The sequence below is a fragment of the Cavia porcellus genome, unplaced genomic scaffold, assembly GCF_034190915.1.
Source record: "Cavia porcellus strain 051 isolate PalLab524CR breed Dunkin Hartley unplaced genomic scaffold, mCavPor4.1 scaffold_12, whole genome shotgun sequence".
In the NCBI taxonomy this organism is placed as follows: Eukaryota; Metazoa; Chordata; class Mammalia; order Rodentia; family Caviidae; genus Cavia; species Cavia porcellus.
The window spans coordinates 33,694,233-33,716,678 of NW_026947495.1; the positions used below are offsets into that span (position 1 = coordinate 33,694,233).

The window sequence follows — 22,446 nt, forward strand, 5'->3', positions numbered from 1 at the left end:
AATAGAATGAATCAACTCCTCACTGGCCCTGGGCCTCCTTGAGTCATGTGAAGTAGGTTTCTGATTCCTTTATGTTCAGGCACAGCCAGGAAGACAAGAGTGCTACTGTCTTCTGCTGGTGCACAGAGTTACCTCAGGCTATGCAGGGGAAAAATGCTTTCTTCTTATTTTTAGGCCTGAATCAGTCTATGCCACTAAATGTATTCTTGTGAATACAGATAGCACTTTGTTGTCATGCTCATGGGAAGGCAATGGAGTAACCTGTTTGGACGCAGCTGCAGGCCACCTGTAGAGAAAGTCAAATTAGGGAGAGACCCCACTGTTCTTTGCATTAATGCTTTTTTATTGTTGTTTGACTTTTTCCCCTCCGTCTATGTATCTTTTTCAACTAGGGAGATTGAGAGCACATTTTAAGGCCTTCTGTCCCTTTAAGGCATCTAATGATTGAAAGGACTCTAAGATTTGAAAGACTGTAAAAACTCCCCAGTTACCAATGAATGATGGCAATACAAAGAATCTTAAGCTGTTGAAGCTGAAGTAGTCTTCTACAGATTTAGTTTGTTTGGTGAACTTCCAGCAGCAGCTCTTACAAGGTACTGTTCAAATATTCCCACCTATCTGTGCTGCTCCTCCTTGTAAAGATTTATCATGATCTCAGTGGAGAAGTAGTCATCCATATTAGCAGTTAACTTTACTACACAAAGGGAAGAAAGAGGAAAAAGTTCCAAGGAGAAAAAATAACGACTCTTCTTCCTTTCCTCATCTACCAGTTTGAAGCTTTAAAAAAGAAGCCCATAAATGAAATATCTAAATTAGCCATAAATATTAAAGTAGGGAAATGCACAAATAAAACTTGTTTCTGGAAATCTTGATTTTGGCTGAATACCAAAAACCATTTCCTGACAATTAGATCCATTAGACTCAAAACAATCTCTCAAAGTAGCGGTTGTATTGCTTACAAGATTTAGCATTTAAGGTTAGACTCATGACAGCTACAGATATCAGGCTTAGATGCAAGGGGTCACCCTAGCAGCCGGGGTCCAACTCTTTCAAGACTACTTGTTTTTCTTGTCTTTGTTCCTTTCATTAAAAATTTGTATTCAAATGTCGTACTTGAATTTTCTAATATTCTCCATCATGGATTCTTGGAAACTGTTTTAAAGTAACTGGGACCCAATCATATGACCTGGCCTGGTCATGAAATTTCATGTATACTGTTTAAGCAAAAATGTCATCACAGTTACCCTAAATCAGTATAACAGAATCTCTTTGCTTCAGTTTCTAATGTTTATCAAGCAGCATTATCTCAGTGAAACATCATGTCATTACAAAATTCAAGCTTTTCATCACCAGTATTTTTCCAATATAATTTTATAGGCACAAAATGTCCTTTCAGACAAAATATTGCATCTAAGTAGCTACTATGAGGTTCACTAATAAATTCTTTTTATAATGAGGTCCCATTGCCTTAGTCCTGACAATCATAATTCAAATCATTTAATAAACATGGGTTATATAACCACCTAAATTCTATAGAACTAAAATAGAATTTGGTGCATTGAAATAGTGACATTCAAACAACTTTAATTCTCAGTTTTGTGGATTTTTCATGAAAACTCAGCTCTGCTATATTCTTTTAAATGTGGTTCTTTTCAGTTTCTTTCTGGTGAGTAAAAAAATTTGAAGTCCTGTAATAATGTTCTTAGAGCAAAATTTTTGCAGTTTTATCATGTTTCTAGTTCTATTTTCTTGGAGAGGCCTTTACAAGAAGCTGGCAACTGAGGCTAGTAGATTAAGTGACAAAAGCAGGACTTGAGGGTCTGGGGATTTAGCTCAGTGGCATAAGCACCTGCCTTGCAAGCAGGCAGTCGTGAGTTCGATCCCTGGTATCGATAAAAACGAAAAAGACAAAAAAAAAAAAAAAAAAAAAGCAGGACTTGAAGCATTCTGACTCAAGATTCCTTCCTGTTATGCCCACCTTTACTCCATGGCTTTCTTTTCAAAAGATGTTTCCCATGTGGTTTTCTATTCCACTGTGCCTGGCATGTAATTAATGCAAAGCTGTGCCCAGGAAAAAGGCATTCCTAGAAGCATGATACCTAGCACCACATGACAAGGCACTCAGAGCCCAGGTCAGAACCCAGACAGAAGAAACAAAAAAAAACCCTAAATGCTCCCAAGCTAACGGTTATGCCAAAGTGTACTTCCATAAAGCAAATTGAGAGTGTGCAAAATAAAAGGCCATTTGACCTCCAGAATAAGATGGAATTGATAGACCATAGGAAACCAATGAAGCCCTGCCTTAAAAGCACTCATCTGTATTTTCAAATAACCTGTGTTTAGAATTGGAAATTGCTTTATACCATTTTCTTCCTTACATACTTTCTTCATAGCTCAACATAGACATACTTACCCACTGAAACGGGAAGCTGATTTAAATATGTAGCAGCAATAATGCAATTTAGTACAACAGAAAGAATTTTTGATTCAGAGCCTTTATTTAAAGCTTGGCTCTCCTACTTAAGGTATTTGTATAGATTCACTGACCTATTTTTTTTTTTTTTTTGCCCTCAGAAAACTGCAAGATAAACACTAATAACTTTTTCCACCAGTGTTGTTGTTATTAAATGAGATATGAACGTGAGATTCCTCTGTTATCTGTGACACACTGTTTCAATACAATCTATTTATTTGCTTTGAATTGTTTAGTAGCTTAGTAAAAATAATTTCTTAATTTGGCCAGCTAGTTGTTACCTTCTTAGTACCCAAATTTGACCTCTGTGAGCCTCAGTCTCTATCAGAGTAGTCAAAACTGATATGGAAAAGACAGCAGCAATGTATAACAATCCTTACTTCAACCACTATATATGGATAACTTCTATTTTTGTCAGCTCATGTATGTGACATTTGCATCCTAACTTAATGCTTATCTCATAATGCAATTTTCAGTAGCAGGAATCCCATATGGTTTTGATGTAAGTAAAAACTGTACATTTTTCTCAGGGCCAAGTCTTTATAAAGCCTGAACCACTACAGACTGTCCACATGTGCAAGAGACCAAAAGGCCTGTGAACTCAATTGTTTCCACTATTTATATCTCTTGCCTGTCTTTCTTATGGATACTATCCTGTTTGAACATCATGAATGGGAATAATAAATGATATATGGAAAATCATTACACATGAAAATACTAAATTATATTAGTTCTGGTGTAATGCTATATATAACTTAACTACACAAATAATTCTTATCTATATAAGTTCTCAGTATGGAAGATTTCTTGAAATTAGTGTCTTTCCCCCAATTAAGTGTCAGTCATTTTGAGTTTTAATTTTTACAAGATTTGGAAAATGTTTTTCACAAATGTCGTAAACAATTACTTGCCATTACATTTCAATCATGCCATTCTAACTTGGAGCAGATTTAGAATCATAATTCTACTGTTTCAGGTAGGCCAGGATCTGAGAAGGTACCTCAAAGAGGAATTTGAGAGTCTTATTTAGCAGAAATATGCAGATCCCACTTCTCTCACTATTATATTTCATAGTTCTTATCTTTGGACTTAGAACTTTTGCCAAAGAAACTTTGCTTCCTAGAGCAAATAATTCTTTTAATTTAGGTTCCAGGCAACTCTTACAATTTTGCAAACATCAATGCATTATCAAAAGCCCTGTGAATTATTAGCCATCTGAATACCAGCTATCCATTTCTTTCTGATTGCTTTTTTTTCATTTTAATTGCTCCCATTTCCTGTCTTGACCTTAATGTTTCAGAGGGGAAAAAAAGCATCCTACAAAAGAAAAAGAGAGAGATCTTTCATTCGTGAACTCCAAAGTTTCAGACGTTCTAATTCGACCAGTACATTAGCTGCAAAGCCTTGGAATGCTGTTTTGTAGTTTCAAAAGTGATCATACTCAGCTTCTCAGAATTTTTTATGCCTGGAGGATTCCACAAGAACAAGAGCACCCTTGTTAGCAAGTTGCAGTCTCTCCAAAACAAGATAGGATTGGGGTATAAATCATCATTTCAGTTCACAAAGCTATGTTCTCCACCCCACTGAAGGACTTCATTTACATCTAAAATGGTTAATACTGGTCTCCACCCGAACTTGTAAGTGGAGGAATGCAGCTGCCATGTGCTTAGTGACTCTGAGGTTAGGGAAGAATGACATCACCAAATTTAAGCACATTATCATGGTGACATAGAGGCACCTTGTTTTCTCTTCTGTAGATAGAGCAAGGATTGTGCTCCCTGTCTTGTTTTTTTCTCCCAAAGAATACCTTTCCGCCCTCCTTCTTAGCAGCTGCAGTATGAAGGGTTGAAAATGTCACTTCAACTAATGATGAATGATGCTTGACCTCTGGACGGGTTACTCTGATTTTATGCAATTCTAAATTAATATGAAAGATCTCAACTAAAAGGACTTTAGATATTATGAATTGTTGCAAGGAGCTCTGGGATTATTGTTATAGTCCTTTGAGAATTGGAACAGAGAGCAGGGTTTATGCTCCGTAAGCAAGGTAAAAGATAAAATGTGCTAACATTTCTATGTGTTTTCTCCTCTGAGATTAATATCTTTTCATATTAGAAATATTGTCAGTAAGCAGAACCAGTTTGTGAAAAAAAATTCTCAAAAGGGCAACTGGCCCACATGTCTTTGTTGTTTTTATTTGAATATAATTAATATGTAAAGCAATAGTTAGTGGAAGATTAACAATTAGTAGATTCTGTCAAGTAGTCACACGGAAATTACTAACTAATTGAACGACTGGTCCTCTTTTGTGTCAGAAAGCAGTGCTGAGAGTCATTCTTTTTATCTTTTTACTTTGTTGTTTTCACAGATCTCTTTTTTCTAAGATGTATGTTTCACAGCAGACTAATAAATAAATAACCCTGGTTGTAATTTCATAGCATGCAAAAGGGTTTGAAATAAAAACACCTGTTTTAATTAGCATTATGGTTTGTTCACTTTAAAAAAAAGTGATAATCCTGATGCAGTTAGCTGACATTTTTAAAGCTTTGAATTTCCATCTGTATCTTATATTATGATGTTTCAGGATTGTCATGAGTTAATTATGTTAACTTGGGAAGCATTGCTTGCATTTAGAATGAAAAACTTCGGCTTGCATAGACAGAAAAGCAGATGCTATCTTTCTTGTCAATTGCTTTGTTGTGGGCTGCCTTGCAACTTTTCATGTATTTCAGGATCTAAAGGGAAGTGTAAATCTCTATTTATTTTAAGTTTTACATAAACTACACAATTTCAGTATTCTGTTTTGGCTGTACGTGTCTTGTGTATCTTTACATGTTAGTTTTCCTGCCCCCAAATTCAGAAATCCACAGTCAAATTATCTCTTCTTTAATTCTTAATTTGTTTTGTTGTGCCTAGACATTATGGAGATTAGTGCATAATGAAATTTAAGAATAGGACAGTTCCACTGGCTCTATCCTCTCTCTGGTTAATTTTTCTACCACCTTTTTTTGTTTTCGTACATCAACCTTTTAAATGGTATAAAAATACACACAGCATCTGGGCACAACAAGGCATGTTAAGAATGGAGTAGGCACTCTAAGTAGGAATTTCCATGCTTTTGTGAGTTTAATGTTCCTTTAACATAAAGAGCAGCTGTGTTTATGTCAATAATTACACATTGAAATAAATGCATGTACATGTGTTTCTTTGTGGGATTAAGGGTGTTAGAGATGGCCTCACAAAAGATTTTTGTCCTGTGCATACCTATCAAGAAAGTTTCCCCAAAATTGAAAACCAAGTTACACTGTTTTGAGGGTCGGAAATATTACCCTGGACATTTGGACTTCTAGATTTCAACTGAAACAAGATTAGATAGATATGTTTATAATTCTGTTTTCCTCCCTACCTTACATCTATTCTGTACTCTTCACTGACCTGATCAGTACCCAGTATCTGAAAGGTTTATATTTTATGCTTAAGCATGCTTGCAAAAAGACTCCCAACTGAATCAAGCCAAGAAGTGTCTGCAGGAGACAATGCAGGAATACTATGATCCCTAATATCTAATCCATCAGTTAGTGCCATAGGCAAAGCCATTCCTTTCCAGAAAAGTCTGATCAAGGAATACCGGATGCCTCTGGGCAGGATTTCTGGAATGTTAAAGCTTCCTTTCTGATTTTAAAGAATGTGAAGTTTCCCATCCAAGTACTACTGTTAATACAATGATTATATGACAAAGTTAAAAATAAGAAAAATACAAAAATTGGTGTGATGTGGTGTGATAATGAGCAAGAACCAAAGAAGAGCTATAAAGTTTCTTGTTTGGGGACAGAAAATGCAGCAGTTTAACAGATACTCAGGAACTGAGTAAGGTGAAATGATAAGCCTGTGGCCATGCAGTAAGGCCCTGTAAAACTGAATTGGAAGGCTTTTTAAAGTATGTGACAAAGGTATGTTCAGTATCTAAATACAATCTGTAAATGATATGTACTGTGGAGCTTTATTCAAGTGCCTTACCACACATTCAAATTAACATATGACTGTTCTATCACTTAAAAATAGCAGTGTTCATTAAAGGAAATGTAACCTAGATTTTCAGAAAATTAAAACATAACATTCCTATGATTATTTAGTGCCTTTAACCAAGATTTTCAGTTTAGTATTGCCTTGTTAAACATTTTGAACTAAAAGAGTTGCAAGTCTGGCATGTTTTCTGTATTTGACCAATGAAGTTTTGAATTTGATCACAAACAATTGTATTAACTTGATTGTTTAGACCTATGGGACACCAATCAATATGTTTAATTCTTCTCAATTTTGGGTATGCCTTGCCCATAAATTTTATACCACATTAATTTTTTTTATTTAAAGAGAAAAACAAAACAAAACAGTAAAAGGCTACAAGTAATACAGAATTTCAAGAGAAAAAATATACAGTAAAAATTCACTACTTAATAGATTATATATTGTCATCTCAGAAACAGTTGTCCAGGTTACAAAACTAAAGCATACAAAGTGGACATTAATACAGTGAGTTTGCAGACAGTTCTGTTCAATGATCCAACAAAAACTCAGTAATATGGTTTTCTATCCTACACACTTAAATATACTTGCAGTTGTATCCTTTAGATCACTTTCTTTTCTCTCTTTTTTACAATCACACATTTTGGGTTCCATTACTCCCACAGTTCTTATAACTTTGTCTTTGAAAAGGAAAACAAAACAAAACAAAACAGAACAAAGAAAACTCAATTTGACAAAGCAAAACAGAGTCAGAACAGGACTAAGTAGTTTTGCAAGCCAGTTTAGGAATAAGACAGCTTAGTGTTAGCTGTGACTCTAACTTCCTCTATGAACTTGAACTAGTTACTTAATCTTTCTGGTCCTAAGATCTTCACTTATGAACTATGCAACTATTAAGTATCTTGCATAGTTTTTATGAAAATGTAATGCATTCAAGTATATAAATTGTCAACTACAGTAACTTGCTTGGGACAGCTGTTAATGGTCTTTGCTGTTGTTGGTTTGTTATTACTGCTGTTATTATGATCCTGCTTTCACTTCTGTGCTAATTCACATTCATCTGTCTCATATTTATCGCTTTCCTAAACTCCATACTCAAATTTCCAAAGGTCTATTTGACATTGCTACAGGAAAGTGTCAGTAGCACCCCCAAATCAAGCTAAGTATCTCTACAACTTCATATCAAAAACAAACAAAATGAAAATCCTAGGTAATCTTTCTCAAGTATCCTGTCTGTGGCAGCTATGAACTGCACCCTCCTAATTACAAACAGTCATTTTACTTTGGCCTTTCTTCCCTTTATTATTTCAAGTTTTGTTTGTTTAGTTTTTTGTTTTGACTATTGGTGAGTGAATCCAGGGCCTTCATATTGAGCTACATCAGCAACCCTTTTTTTTTTTTTTTTTTTAAATTTTGTAGCAGGGTCTCACTAAGTTGCTGAGGCTCCACTCAAATGTGTGATCCTCCTACATCACCTCCCAGAGTGCTGGGATTATGGGCAAGCACCACCACAAACAGCTACTTCTTTCAGTTTAAGGCCTCACACACTCAACTTCCTTTTTTGCATTTATACAAATGTTAGTTTCTGGCTTTTTTTTTTTTTTTTTTTTTGTCTTACTGTAATACTAGCTTATCATGACAATGAAAGCTTTCCAGGATCCTTGAAATTATTGTTTCCTGACCTACCTTTGTTCTAGCCAGAAAGAGGCCTATTGCCAACAACCAGACATTGACTTGTTTCTTATCTCTTTGCTAGAATAATGGTTCTCAAGCTTTATCATGCGTTAGAATTACCTGGTGACTTGTTACATCAGAGGCCACTGCTGACCTTAGACATTCTGATTTAGTAGATCCCCGCGGTAGGACTTGATAAATTAACCTTTCACACAATGTCCTGTGTGATGCTGCTATAACTGGTCCTGGGACCACCTTTGAATATCACTGGTATAGAACATTCTTTCTCATCTACATCAGTCCATCAAAATCCTAAGTATTCCTCACTGCTCTTGCCTAAGAGAGGTTTCATCTCTCTCCACTGTCAGAATGAACCAATATGCACTCCAGATAGCAGAGTGGTTAATGTTTCAGACTATAAACCAGGCATGGTGGCACAACTTCTAGTTCCAGCACTCAGGAGACTGAGGCAGGACTGTTACTTGAACACAGAAGTTGACACCAGACTGAACAACAGAAAGGGACAAATGAAAGTTTCAGATTAACTTGATCCATTTTGTGTTGCTATAACAGAATACTCTATACTAGGTGATTTAAGATGAACAGAAATTTATTTGCTCACAGTTCTGAAGGCTGGAAAGCATTGAGGTGCCAATATTCGGCAACATCTGCTCCCTAGCTGAGTCACGATGTGGCAGATGCAGAAGGGCAAAAAGAAAGCAAGAGAGAACCAATGTGCCCTTTTATAGTGGCACTAATCCCACCCTTGAGGGTGGCAGACCCTAGGCTTAATCACTTCTTAAAGGTCCCATTTCTAAATACCATTACAATGGCAATTACATTTCAGTGTCAGTTTTAAAGGGGGCAAATCTGAAAGCCACGTAGCACAGCTGGAACCAGATTGCCTCCACGTTGCCACTAAATACCTGAATGAACTTGGCCAAGTTCTTAATCTCAGGACCTGCATCATAAAACTGAACCAGTAATAATACCTAACAGCATATGTCGACGTGACGATAAAAAGAACTAATGCATGTGAGACACTTGCAGCAGTATCTGGGAAATGCTCAACTGTTATTGTTTAGTAGCAATGCACATATTTAATATGCTCTCCACTCAGCCCTGCAACTGGAGTTTGGAGAGTACAGGCCTAACTCCTTTCCTAGATGCTTTCCTTAAAAATAAACGCCACGTCTTCATGAATCCCCAGAAACAGTGCTAAGTTTAGGACTTTACAAAAATCCAGTTTTGCAGTGTTTTAATTAAACTGAGATTAAGGAAAGATTGCAACGGGATCTTAAGTAAAAATCTTCTAAACAATAAACAAACCATCCTCTTTTTTTTTTTTTTTGCCCTCATCAGTAAGTTGACTAAAAATGAAGTCAATTATAATAATACATTAAAATGAGGTGGCTTTTATTTTGAATTTTCTGAATTCTATAATTAAAATGACTTCAAATTGGAAGATTGTAAGGAAGAAATTAATCTTATTGGTAAGTAAAAAAGCAAATCTTATGGTTGATGATAGATATGACCTGTTAGCTATAGTCATACTTTTATACTTTCTATTCTCACAATCAGCATGTGGAGACTAACATAAACCAATTAATTGTAATTCCCCTTCATAGAGTCAGTAAAATAGTGTTTGATCCTAAAAAATCATTGAAGTCTTATCTTTGGTCAAATAATCCAAATGGATTCTCATTTCAAACTATCAGCAGGTCTTTATCAACTTCAGGAAAACAGAGCAGTTTGATTTTGCTGGACCTATAATAAGTGCAATGCCCAATAACTGGTCTCTGAACACTAATCTTTTGTACATGGTAACCATCAGCTAGCTGCTAGGATTCTTCATCGTGAGTAGACCTATATGTCTCTTATGTTTGCATTTCTTTAGCTTCTCCTTTACTGCCTTTGAAATTCCACCCCTCTTCCATACATTCACTGGGATGCACCCTACACACCACTGCTGGAGGACCTCTCTAACACATCACTCTCCACTCTCATGCTCACAGTCATTTCTGATGCAAGAACTTTGTGTTCTACTCCCTGCTCCCCTTTAACAGCCTCAGTCAGTCCCCTGACGTAAGGAATCCATAGTGCACTGCTCTCCAACAACTTTGGCTTTCCCAGTGCACTGTGGCATTCTGTTCTCCACATCACTATACTTCTGCTTGGATTGTTCTTCATACAACTCCTCTCTCCCTCTGCTCCAGTGACTGCCCCACTTTCATCCACCTGATTGCTCATTACTTAAGACAATTAGGGGGTGGCACTTCATCCAGAAAGACTCCTCTCACCAACACCCACAGGAAACAAGACGATTGCTGTTCATGTTCCCAGAGCAGTCTACACAAAGTTGTGCAATTGTCACTTTTTGGACCTTTCAAAACCCAGGTTTTCCTTATAATCTGTTTCCTATTTGCATCATTTACACTTATTTAACAAAGCATCTGACACCTCATAGGTGCTTGTAAATTATTTTAATGCATCAATATATTAAGTTTTTGATATTTCATTTGATTTATACTTTTAATGAATGCTTTCATAAACATAAGGGAATTTTATTCATTCATTTTCATTATGCTAATTGTTTTAAAATTTTAACCTTTTTTCTATTTGTTTTGTTTTTCCATCAAACTATAAACAGTTATTAGTGCAGCTTATTTTATTATTTTAATTATTATTGCAGTGATTTATTGACCATCAAAAGTTGCCCAGTAGTTGTTTTCTTAAATATTCAAAATTTTCACTTCATCAGAAGTTGAATCTGTCATAAGAAGTCCTTCTGCCCAGGTGTTGATGACTGGTGAAATTAATTATAAATCAGTAAAGATAAATATACAAAAATGAGAAATTTCTACTATGCCCTAATTTTGAGTGATCTCCAAGTTATACCATAAAAACAAAAATCTCAAGTGAACAGTGTATACATTGTATTACTTTATATATTTTTTAAAATGGTGGTAGAGGGTAATATTACTTGTGTATAGAAAATATCTTAGAAAGAATATGTAACCAGCTGACAGTATGATTTTCTCTAAGCATATAAACTGAGTAGTTAGGCAGAAATCAGAGTTTTGCAGTGTGCTTTTTTATATATTTTGAATTTTAAATTTATTAAATATGTGATATATTTGAAAATAACAAAATAATTATTAATAATTTAATATCAATTTGATTATTATTAAATAATTACCATTATATGCTCTACATGTAAATTTTTATATTTCAAATATTATGTCATCAAACATCTTGAAAATATTAAAAAGCTTTTGTAATTGCCTTGCAATAAGGCCTCAACTTGAATTGCTTGTAAGGAATTGAAAGAACCCACGTCACTATTCTGGACTTGGGGAATCCTGTAGATATTAAATTAAAATGGTAGCATTATTCTAGGACTGACAAAAGAAACTGTTGCATAGAGATATAGCTGTCCTGTCTATCTTTATGCAAGTAGTTATAAAATTACAACTCTTCCTGTTCTTTTTCTGTGTTTTATGGTAGAGACCTATTTCTGTGACATGGCTTAGAAAATTTACTTAGCGACTTTTATAAATCAAAATAATAGGGTTAAATTAGGTAAGAGGAATTATTGTCCTGAGTTGCACAGAAAAAAAATTTCTCTTTAGTTTGCCTATTGTTAATTGACAACTAACCTATGTCTTATCTGGGCATAAAATGATTTTAGACCATGAGAGTAAGCATATTTTAATCTGCCAATTTCATTTACCTTTTATTTCTATTTTCCTGAAGGAATATATCCAGAAAGATTTCTAAACTAACAAAAACCCAAATCCCTATTCTGTTTAACATTCCTATTTCTAGCCTTATATATACCAAAACTGCAATGAAAGGAATATGAAAATATCTGGCAAGGAAAGGATATAATGTGCAAGTAACTTTTCTTATAATGATATGACAAGCTTATAAAATTCTTTTCATATAATACCTCACCTAATTCTTGTATATTATTAGATCTTATGTGACAAGTTCTCATTTAACAAGGAAACGGTAATGTTAAGTAACTTCTGTATGCTTTTATAGATCTGTACTAGACGTATAATCTATACATGGACATTTATAGGACTTAGTTGTATTTATGTCCTCCATATCATTATGAGAAATGTTTTGACTTGACCTTCTGCTTGATATTCAAAAATGTAATATGACTTGGAAGGAACAAATAGCAATGGTGTAATTTAGAGCCAATATGAAGCAAGCTTTCAAAAATGACTATTGAAATTTAATCCTACGGATTCTCTGCCCTTTGGAGTATGCAATGTATGAAATCATCCATGGAATTCAAGCGAATTCAGAATCCATTTGGAGAAGACAGTCAAATAAAATGAACCATTGTGTATAGTGTCTATAGAGCACAAAAAGCCTTTGACTGGATAGAAATAAGAGCAGGGTTGGAAGCTCTGAGTAAGAAAGGAATTAAAGAAATATGCATTGGCACCATCGAATGCATCAGTTTTTTTTATTATTCTCTCTTCTAAAAAAAGTTCATTTGGTGTTGGTGGTAGTATTAGACTCCGAACAGAGCTATTTCTTTCCAGATTACTAGAAAAAAATGTCAGGAAGCCCGGAAAGAAGCATTATATCAATAGCATTTTGTAAGGTAGCATTATGCATGGAATTATGATGATGAGAGGATGTTTTACGTTATGCCATTATAAATTAAAATTGCACAAAGCAATGACACATTTGTTACACTTTCCATCTGTGGTACTTGCCTCACTAGTTTCAGTTGTACCTATTTATTATGTTATTTATTTACATTCAAATGAAACCTGAGGAGAAATAAAAACAAGATTACCTTCGTTCCTACTTGCTTTCTACACTGGGTATGGCAACAACTCTTCACCTTATTCAAATCGTAAAAGGCCTGAGGATGTGGCTTAATTGTACAGTGCTTGCTTAGGATGTACAAGGCCATTGATTCAGTCTCCAGTACCACAGAAGCAAACACACACAGCGACTGTACGATGCTTCATATTAGCCTGTTACATTATTTGCATGGCCTAGGCCTCTCAAATGATTCCTAAAGATGTATAGACAACTAAAATACATAAGAAAGCAAGCCAATGAGAGATGCCAAAATATCATACAAATATTAAGAAATAAATTTTTTTAAATTTTTTTAAAGTTTTAGTATCTTTGGCAGTTTTTGTTATTTCCTTGCTTGTTTATTTCTTACTTTCAGAAAGCCACACAAAAGTGGCTTTTGTAGACCAGGCAACAGAACTACCCATTCTGTGCAAAAAGCCAACCATCTCCTCTCAAAGTAGCTATTTTCAAATATAAGACTCCTACCAGGTTCTTAAGCACTACTGGAATTAAATGGAAGGGATCAGATGCTTTGATCTGGGAATAACAAGTTTCATATTTAAAACTACTTTGCTCATCCTATCTGAGAGATCCTTGTATGCGTTGATTTGACTTGCATGCAAAAGTTCCTGAGAAACTTTTAAAGTAATACCTGGAAAAATAGTAGCTAGCAAAGGGGTGATAATGATTTTATTCTTTACCATTCTACAGTATATCCTGAATGCTTATAAAGAAAAGCATTTGAAATAGTTAGATTAGGCCTGAAAAGGTCAGAATTTTTCAACTAATTCCAGTTTCAAATACTTTCTGTAAATATAGGTAATGATTTTTATTCATCTGAAATTATTGAAACAACAATATACTTGTTTTCTGTACTTTCGAGTGTGTCATAGCCTTCATGCAGAAGAAATGTTTAGATATGATCCTGGAACTGGAAATCATCTTTCTCTACCCAAAATCACTGTATTTTTTTACTTGAACTGCCAGACAGAGCATCATGGATGGGACTGCTTAAAAACAGAAATGTATTTCCTTGCAGTTCTGAAGACTGTGACAACTAAACTCAAGATGGCAGCCACTTGATATCTTCCAAAGCTTCCTTCTTTGTTATAAGGATACCAATAGTATTGGACCAGAGCTCACATGACCTCATTTTACCTTAATGAACTCTTTAAAGGTGTTTTCTCAATATATGAAAAATGTGTGGTATCCTCTTTGAGCAAAAATCAAACAGCATTTGAAACACTTGAAAATGATAGCTTTAACACAGTTAAGTTCCTAACAGGCAACGTGTATGTTTTTGAGGTGATAGACCTATTTTCTTACATTTATTTTATTTTAAAGAGAAAAAGCTGAACAAAACAAAACAATAAAGTCAATCAAAACAAAATAATGAAAGTGATACAAGACTTCAAATCAAAATAATAGGACATCAACATTGACTATCATAACATCTTATTTTTTTCAAAATAGCTGATCATATCATCATACGTAATAAAATCAAACAAAATAAAACCAAAATAAAAACAAAACAGTAGAACTGTTACAGGACTTCAAAACCAGATAATAGGAAATCAACCATGATTACTATAACGTATCTTGTTATCTTCAAAATAGCTGTCCGTATCATCAGACATAATAAAATCAAATAAAATAAGGCAGAATAAAACCAACCATAACAAAACAATGGAAACAGTACAGGAATTCAAAACAATACAATAGGAAATTAACAGTGGTTACTGCCTTCCATTTTTAGGTGTTTCCTATCACTTTCACAAAATATTGTACATTTTGGATCCCACTAACTCCTTCAGTTTTTTATGTTTGCCATTATGAGTCTAAACCATTTCAGCCATGAACATGATCTCAAATTGCATGCATTTACCTACAAAAGCCTTGAGATTGCCCTTCTTTATAGCTGAGTAGCTTCCCATTATATAAAGATACCACATCTTTTTTTATACACTGTATGATTGATGGGCAAGTTACCCCTTTCTTCTGATTTCTTGTCACATGAAACATTGTTTTCTTTCCTTTGATTTTCAGTATATGAATTTCTTTTCCAGTTAAGTATGCTTCTTATAAACAGTATATTGATGGATCTTGTTTCTTGGTCCATTCTCCTTGTGTTTCTTTTTATTGCTGAATTGAGGCTATCTACAATTATGGTTGCAACCAGCATGTATTGCTTTCTTTCTGTCATGCTATCCTCCTGTTGTTGGCCCTCCACTTTTCTCCTCTATTCAATTGCCTGCCCTGTTTGGTTATCACCCTCTGCTACTGATTCTGGAACCATGGTCATTTTTATTTCTCTGTAAAAGATCTTTTGGCATTCTATGTAGAGTTGGTTTGGTGGTCATAAATTCGTTCAATTGTTCTTTATCATGGAAGTATCAATTTGGAAAAAGAGAGTTTTTCAGAGTACATCAATCTGGATTGAAAGATTTTTTTCAGGATTTGAAACATTTCACTGTAAACTGTTCTTTATTTCATGGTTTGTGTTGAAATATTGACCCAAAATATGTTTTTAATAAAACCAAACAGTAAGATTAGATATCTAAAGGGCATAAAGTGGCATTGTGGGTCTGATGGATTTTCCTTTATAGGTGATATATTTTCTCTAACAGCCTTTAATATTCTGTTTTTGTGTTGAATTTCTGGGATCTCAATTATTTTATTTCTGGGTGTAGATTTATTTTGCTTATGACTAGTTGGAGTTTTGTATACCTTGCTTATCTGATTGCCAGGTCCTTTTCCCATGTTTGGGAAGTTTTCTGCTAATTCTTCTGTAAATAATCTTCTTATGTCACTTGAATTGATCCCTACATTTTCACTGACACCTATCACTCTTAAATTATTATTCTTTGTGTCATCTTGCTGGAATTGAATTGTTATTTCCTGGTTCCTTGTTATTTTTAAGAGAGCTTTCCTTTCACGGTCACGATCTGCAATCCTGTCTTTAAGATTGGAAAGCCTATGTTCAGTCTCTTTCAAGTGATTTTGTCAGCTTTAATGGAGTTTTTAATTTCCTAGGTATCTCTTTGAATCTTTTTCATGAATGTAGTTGCTTCCTATATTGTTCATTCAACATTTCCATCATTTTCCTATGCTGCTCTTTTATATCTCTGCTCAGCAATTCTTTCATTATGTTTGTGATTTCTTCTTTTACCCGAGATATTATTTCTGATCTGATTATTTTTACAGCCTCATGAGTTGTTTCTTCAGTTGCTATCCTTTCAGAGATTTCAGGTGTGTGACTTTCATTTTCTTCCATGTCTATGTCTCCCAGACTTGTTCTTTGTGGGCTGGAGGCCTGAAATTGTCTTTTGTTCCTTCATCTTGATATTTTCCTGGGTTTCTCTGAGAAGCCTGTTGTGGGGTCTCAGGCACTCCCCACATTGGCTACCCCTCTACAGTGTAAGGGACTAAGCCAGCCAACTGAGTCTCTGAACCCTGGGGAGACAGTGGGGCCTAAGACAGATCCTCACAGTTACACTGAGTCTTCCCAAATGGCCATGAGTGCATGGTGGTAGGACTACTTCTTTTCTTGGCCAGTGTGGCTAGGACTCCCCTGATGGTGGCAGGTGCACAGAGCATGCTTGTCTGGCTTTTCCCAACCTGCACTGGTTGTCTGCAGTAAGAAGACATCTGCAATGGCATCCTGCTAGTGCTCAAGGAATATCTGACTGTTTCCCCCTGTCCTGAGGGAAGCAAGTACCCCAGTGGTGGCAGGCCTGCAGGGGCAGGTCTGATTGTTTCTCTCTGTGTGTACTGGCTACCTGAGAAAAGCAAAAGCCCAGATGGCAATGGGCATGCAAGGGCAGGTCTGGTTGTTTCTCCCTGTCTGTGCTGGCTGCCAACAAGAAGCCCCAATAGCCTGTTCTTTTGCATTTATTTCAGCTCATTTTCAAGGTCAATGAAATGCAATTTTGAGAGAGCAGTAAGATGAAAAGTGTCTGGAACTTCATCATTATTCACTTGTGCCATCTTTCTGAGCACCTGGGGAAACCCTCTCCTTTGAGGAATATAAAGCTGCATTGACAGCTGTAGCTCTGAAAGGCACATGCATGGTATCCAGTTTATGTTTGTTTAACAAAAATTAAGTGAACAAACAAATTAATTGGCCAACTGGCCTAGTTTTCTAAGATAATGTCTTTAATGAAACCTCACGTTGCAGCCAAGGTGTCATGGGAAGGATTTGAGCATAAAAAGATGCTGCTTTGGGGTGAGGGTTTACACAACAGGTTTTGAGAATTTGGAATCCCCTACTCCACCAGGAATCAGATTGAACTGTCACTTTCAGGAGCCAGATAATAGGAAAGGTTGAGTAACCCAAAAGATTCAATCAACTTCCCTTTGATTCACTCCTTTAAAAGTTAAATATCAGTTATATCCTTATAGATAAACAGTGCCAGTGTATCCACTTTAATATCTAATCTGAATGCTTGAACCAAACATATTTTTTGGATCAGTGGTTCCTCTGACATCTCTTTCTTTCATAATGTGACTTTCATGTACCCAGCAGGCCTTTCAGATAAGGCTTATAATCAGTCACATGCACTGAGAGTAGATCACATCCTTTGTGGGAGTTTTTAAATGTAATAGTGTCCTGTCACTTTTTTAAAGAAATCACAGCTCCTCTCTCCATGTCATGGGAAAGTTGGCATATCTGTTCCTCTAAAAGTTGGGGGAAAGCTTAAAAGTTATCACTGAAAGCATTACAAAGTAAAAAAGAACTTGTCTTTCAATATACGAAAAATAATTAGCACTATAGTTTTGTGTTACTGTTCTGTTCTGGATAGCTCAAGTTATCTGCAGCCTATTTCAATCAACACTGTATTAAAACATTCTGATTCTAGTTAACATCATTGGGAGACCAGTTTTGGCTACTGTGAGTTTAAGACCACCTTGAACTATATAGCAGGACCTTGTCACAAAAAATAAATAAATAAACCTAAAAAAGCACCTTGTTTTCATGAAACTACCATTGACATCTATGGCTGTAAAAGATTTTTTGTTCTCTTTGTAAACAAAATTGCTTTTTATCTATAGCTAATTTTTTCTTGTGAATATAATTATGTGCTTAATTATATACTTCTACTTAAAAGATAAATGGACAAAATGCTCCAACATACCTTCAGGAAGGGGTATTTCTAGAGAGCCTTGTTTGGAAATACCTTTTCTGTGGCCTTATAAAAGGCATATAATAGTTTGATTCTGGAGACTAACGTATCTTCTTTTCTGTTCACGTGCTTTTATCCAAAAGCCACAACTAAAGTGAAATTAAGATAACATAACTGGAAGGCCAGGAGAAACCAGCACAGATTATGAATATAATAATGATGAGCTATCTTGACTCAACCAGACTGTTTCCTAGCATTGAGCTCTAGGTTGTATAGTTTCTGCTGATTCCGTGTGATAAGTTGTATCACGCTGAGATAAATCCTCTAAAACAGCCAGGATGGTTTATGATACTTGCTCACTCTTTCCATTGCTTTACTCCCTTGTATATTTTCTCTTTTTGGCCTTTATTTGCCTATCCTGACACAGTAGACCCTTGAATATGTTTGCTTCTTTAGACTTTCCAAGCCTTTTTTAAGGTGTGTCATCCCATTTGATACCAACAATTATCCTCCTCATTAGCCTCATTTCACAAATAAATCAGTAGACACACAATGAATTTGTGGTAAGCAGATGCATGGGAGAGATGCTTTCTATGTTTCCCCACTCTGTCATAGTCCCTCTGCACCCCATCACCACAGAACAGCGTGTTTCATCTCCAGCTCTCCCCTAATACAGTTCCATTTCATTAGCAATGTTTTATATCTGCTCATATCAGAATCTATGCCTTCCATAAATAAGGAATTACTAAAGATTGGACCAATTTACAGTTAAAAGCACAGCCTCAAGTAAGACATTTGGTCAAAATCCCTATCTCTGAAGTAACAGTCAGTCTATTACAACTCACAATTACTGTTTATTTGCCTCTTCCCTATCCTCTTCCTCTAGTACTCATGACGTCTGAACATACTGGATTCATAGCAGGAACCCATTAGCTCCTTCTCCTACTCTCATATCGTACCTGTAGCACTTTCCCTAGAATCCTACTGAAAAAAATTAAATCAGCACATGCTTGTTACCTAGAATTTTACTGCAAGATATACTGCATATGGTTACATGAGATTTTGGTTTTGTCAATAATAATTACCCATGGGAGGAAGAGGAATGGGAAAAAGTTAAGAGATATTCTGTACTGTCACAAATTGCCTATATGGAGGTTATATTATCTAAGTCAAAACTTTACGAATAAAATTAATTTAAAAGTAATGATTACCAACTCTTAAGCTTTTCTAAAGGAAATCTCAGTGTGTATATATCTAAATTTCTGGTTCTCTGTCTATGCAAGGTAAACCTCACAAGACAACATTTAATACTTCTGTACATCCTTGTAGTAGTGCTCAAACAAGAATAACTTTGGAGGGCCAGAAATATTTGGAGACACTTTCATCACCACCACTGGGAAGTACTACTTGCATCTAATGGGTCAAAATCAGGAATATTTATAAGAATTCTGGAATTCACAGGACAGTCATCATAATAAAGGGTTACCAACATCAAGCATCCGTAGTGTTACACTATCAAGAAGTCTTTCTCTGACAGAAAAGGGAAAAGTACAAGGTTATTGTTACTGCTAGTAGTTTGTTAGAAAATGCTTATCAAATGCTACGCATTTATAATGATCCCTATTAACACCAGGATAGAACTATGCTTAGTTATTCTTGCAAATTGATTTCATTCATGAGAAGCTGTATTATTTGGACATAACCACATGTTTAGATAAACCATGGTGATCAGGAAAAATATGCCTTGATACATTCTGGTTTCCAAAACCTTTACCTTGCCTGTTTGTGAAAAATATAAAAGCCAGGTACCATATTCCAAAAAACTCATTCCAACTGCCATATTGTTTACTTGTTAGAGACTACAAGTTATTATTATGTTTTTTAAGTGAAAACTACTTAAGTTACTATGGTTTAGGAATGCTGGCTTAAGTAACATAAGTTGATGCTGATATTATACTGTGTAGTCTTTTAAATGGACATGATCAAGTGGTTTTTATTGACTGAAAAATTTTCTCTTGCATACACTAAAATATTCCTTTTTCGCCTTCACTAGAATCATCTTGTGTGTAATGAAAGTGACTGATACCAATGGAATCATCCTTTTATTAAGCATTTATTTGTTGCTATTGTTGTTGGTTTCCTGCTTCAGCTAAAATCATTTTTAACCCATTGAACATTTTCCTTTGGCAATCTTGAACCTATGCACCAAAATGGCATATTATATTGGACTGTTTTGATAAATCTCTGATTGTGGTAGTTTTGTGTGTATGAGTGTGCATGTGTGTTTAGGTTTCCACTTAAAGGTGCAATGCCAAAGCTACAGTACTTACACATTTTCTAAATGTGTTTTAAGCAATAAGTTGTACAACATTTTTAGAACATGTGTTAAGCTATTTCTCTAAGAATGAAGCTCTTAACAAAACATAAGCACTCTGCATGAGATCTTAGCAGCAAAGTGCTTAAAAGATAAAGTAAGAATTGGTACCATGGGAAGAACACCAGCTGTAGAGCGCACAGGTCCATTATGAGAAGTATGGTAGTGGGTAGGGAGAAAATGATTTAATCAGGAGTAAAACCAATTTTATTATAAGGGCACGCAGGGGGTGTGGCACCATAGTGAGAGGGACATTTCAAAATATCTGACAGATTTCAACAATGTGAAAACCCCGTTCTTTAAAGTGACAGTGAACCCCATCAGGTCCCTCTTTTTGATGCTATTGTTAACAGTTGACTGTTTAAAGCTGGCCTGCTAAGATGCTGTCGGTCTATTTCAATAGTGTGTAGCCAAATAAAAGACTAATTGTTGAAATATAATCAATCAAAAATGATTGCAGGGCAGCGAGAAGGTCTCCTCTGCTGATTTTGTTGTGGGTCGTATTATTCTGTTATGACTGAGGTAGGATTGGAGATTGAAGGAAAGAAGAAAATAGCCCATCTGAAATAAACAGATCCACCTCATTCCTTTTTTGCTTGTTTTTGTTTCAAACATACTATTGAGTAGAAACGTTTCTTACTAGCCCTGGAAATAATAGTCCATTAGGAAAAAAAAAAAAAAAAAAAGATGTGATCGAGACGGGGGCTAATATTTTTTAAAAGATATGAACACTATTAACAAAACAGCTCATGCAGAGAATCCCTACAGTGACAATTCTCAGCTTTTCCGATATTTTTGGTGCAAAATGCTCCTTTGCATTCAAAAAACTGACACTGATGAAACATGTGACTGTCAGCTAAAGACTTTAGTAAAGAAAAAAAAAAATCTAGTTGACCAAATACCTGTTAGGTTCTTGCCAGAATTCCTGAATTCTCATTTAACTCCCAGATTGTCTAAAATGAGTAACTTTCATTTCTTTAAACCCATTTGGAAAGACAAATCCTATAGATTAACAGCAATACTTTCGTGTCCTGCTCTTTTAAGTGTGTAAAACTATCATTGTCAGACACTAATATATCCATTTCTTGGTTTAAAAAGCTTCCAGACTTTCATTTTGAGGGTGAGAAGGAAGATAATAATTGCCCTGCACACTGTATTTCTACTGAAATCTTCATTTTGGCAATGACTTTGTTTAGTATTTCAAATCACTCCAGTTTCTCAAGCAAACATTTCTGTTGTTTCTAAAGAGTTGGTAAGCACTCGTGGTTTGTCTTCAGTGTGTTATCATTTTTGACAGCTTTGCATAGCCTACGTAGGCCAACAGGGGTCTGTCTAATATTGTTGCTGGGCACATTTTCCTCACTGAGATGAAAACTGAAAAAAAAAAAAAAGATATTTTTGAAGCAGTAAGAAAGAATTAATATCTTTTCTCACTCAGTATTCTATTCCTTGCTGACTTTATATTCAGGCAAAAAAGGAAAAAAGTGTTACCCATTATTCCCTTGTACATAGCAAGGCTAACACATGTAAAGCAATAACTCATTTTCTATTGCCATGTTTAGCATATGTCTCCTGTTGGCTCAGCAAGGCCTTTAGGCCGGTCCCTTGAGCCGGCCATCATTGGCAACTCTTAGCCCCTCGGCCTCAAAACCAAATAGCTTTGAATCATGTTGCGCTCTGATGCTAATTTTCATACTGATGCATTATGGGAATAAATGTATCTGACATACTGTGTCAATGCCACTGTCTCTTTGTGTCTCTTGCTTTTTTTGTTAGCTGCATTCCTACAGATGGTATTCCATTGAAAATATTCCCTTCCTACGGAAAAAGGGGGGAAAAAACAACCATGCACAGCACCAAACCTCTAGGTGCAGAAGGCTGTTAACGGTTGCTGATGATAGTAGGCAAACATTAACATAATAATTAGTGTCTTGTAATTGTTTCAT

At 35.4% G+C, this 22,446-nt stretch overlaps 1 protein-coding gene across 2 annotated transcripts in view; it reads left to right on the plus strand.

The window, feature by feature from the left end:
* The window catches only part of Arhgap15 (Rho GTPase activating protein 15), a 591,921-nt gene that overhangs the window by 436,639 nt on the left and 132,836 nt on the right, over positions 1-22,446 (plus strand). The gene's annotated exons all lie outside the window — the stretch shown is intronic.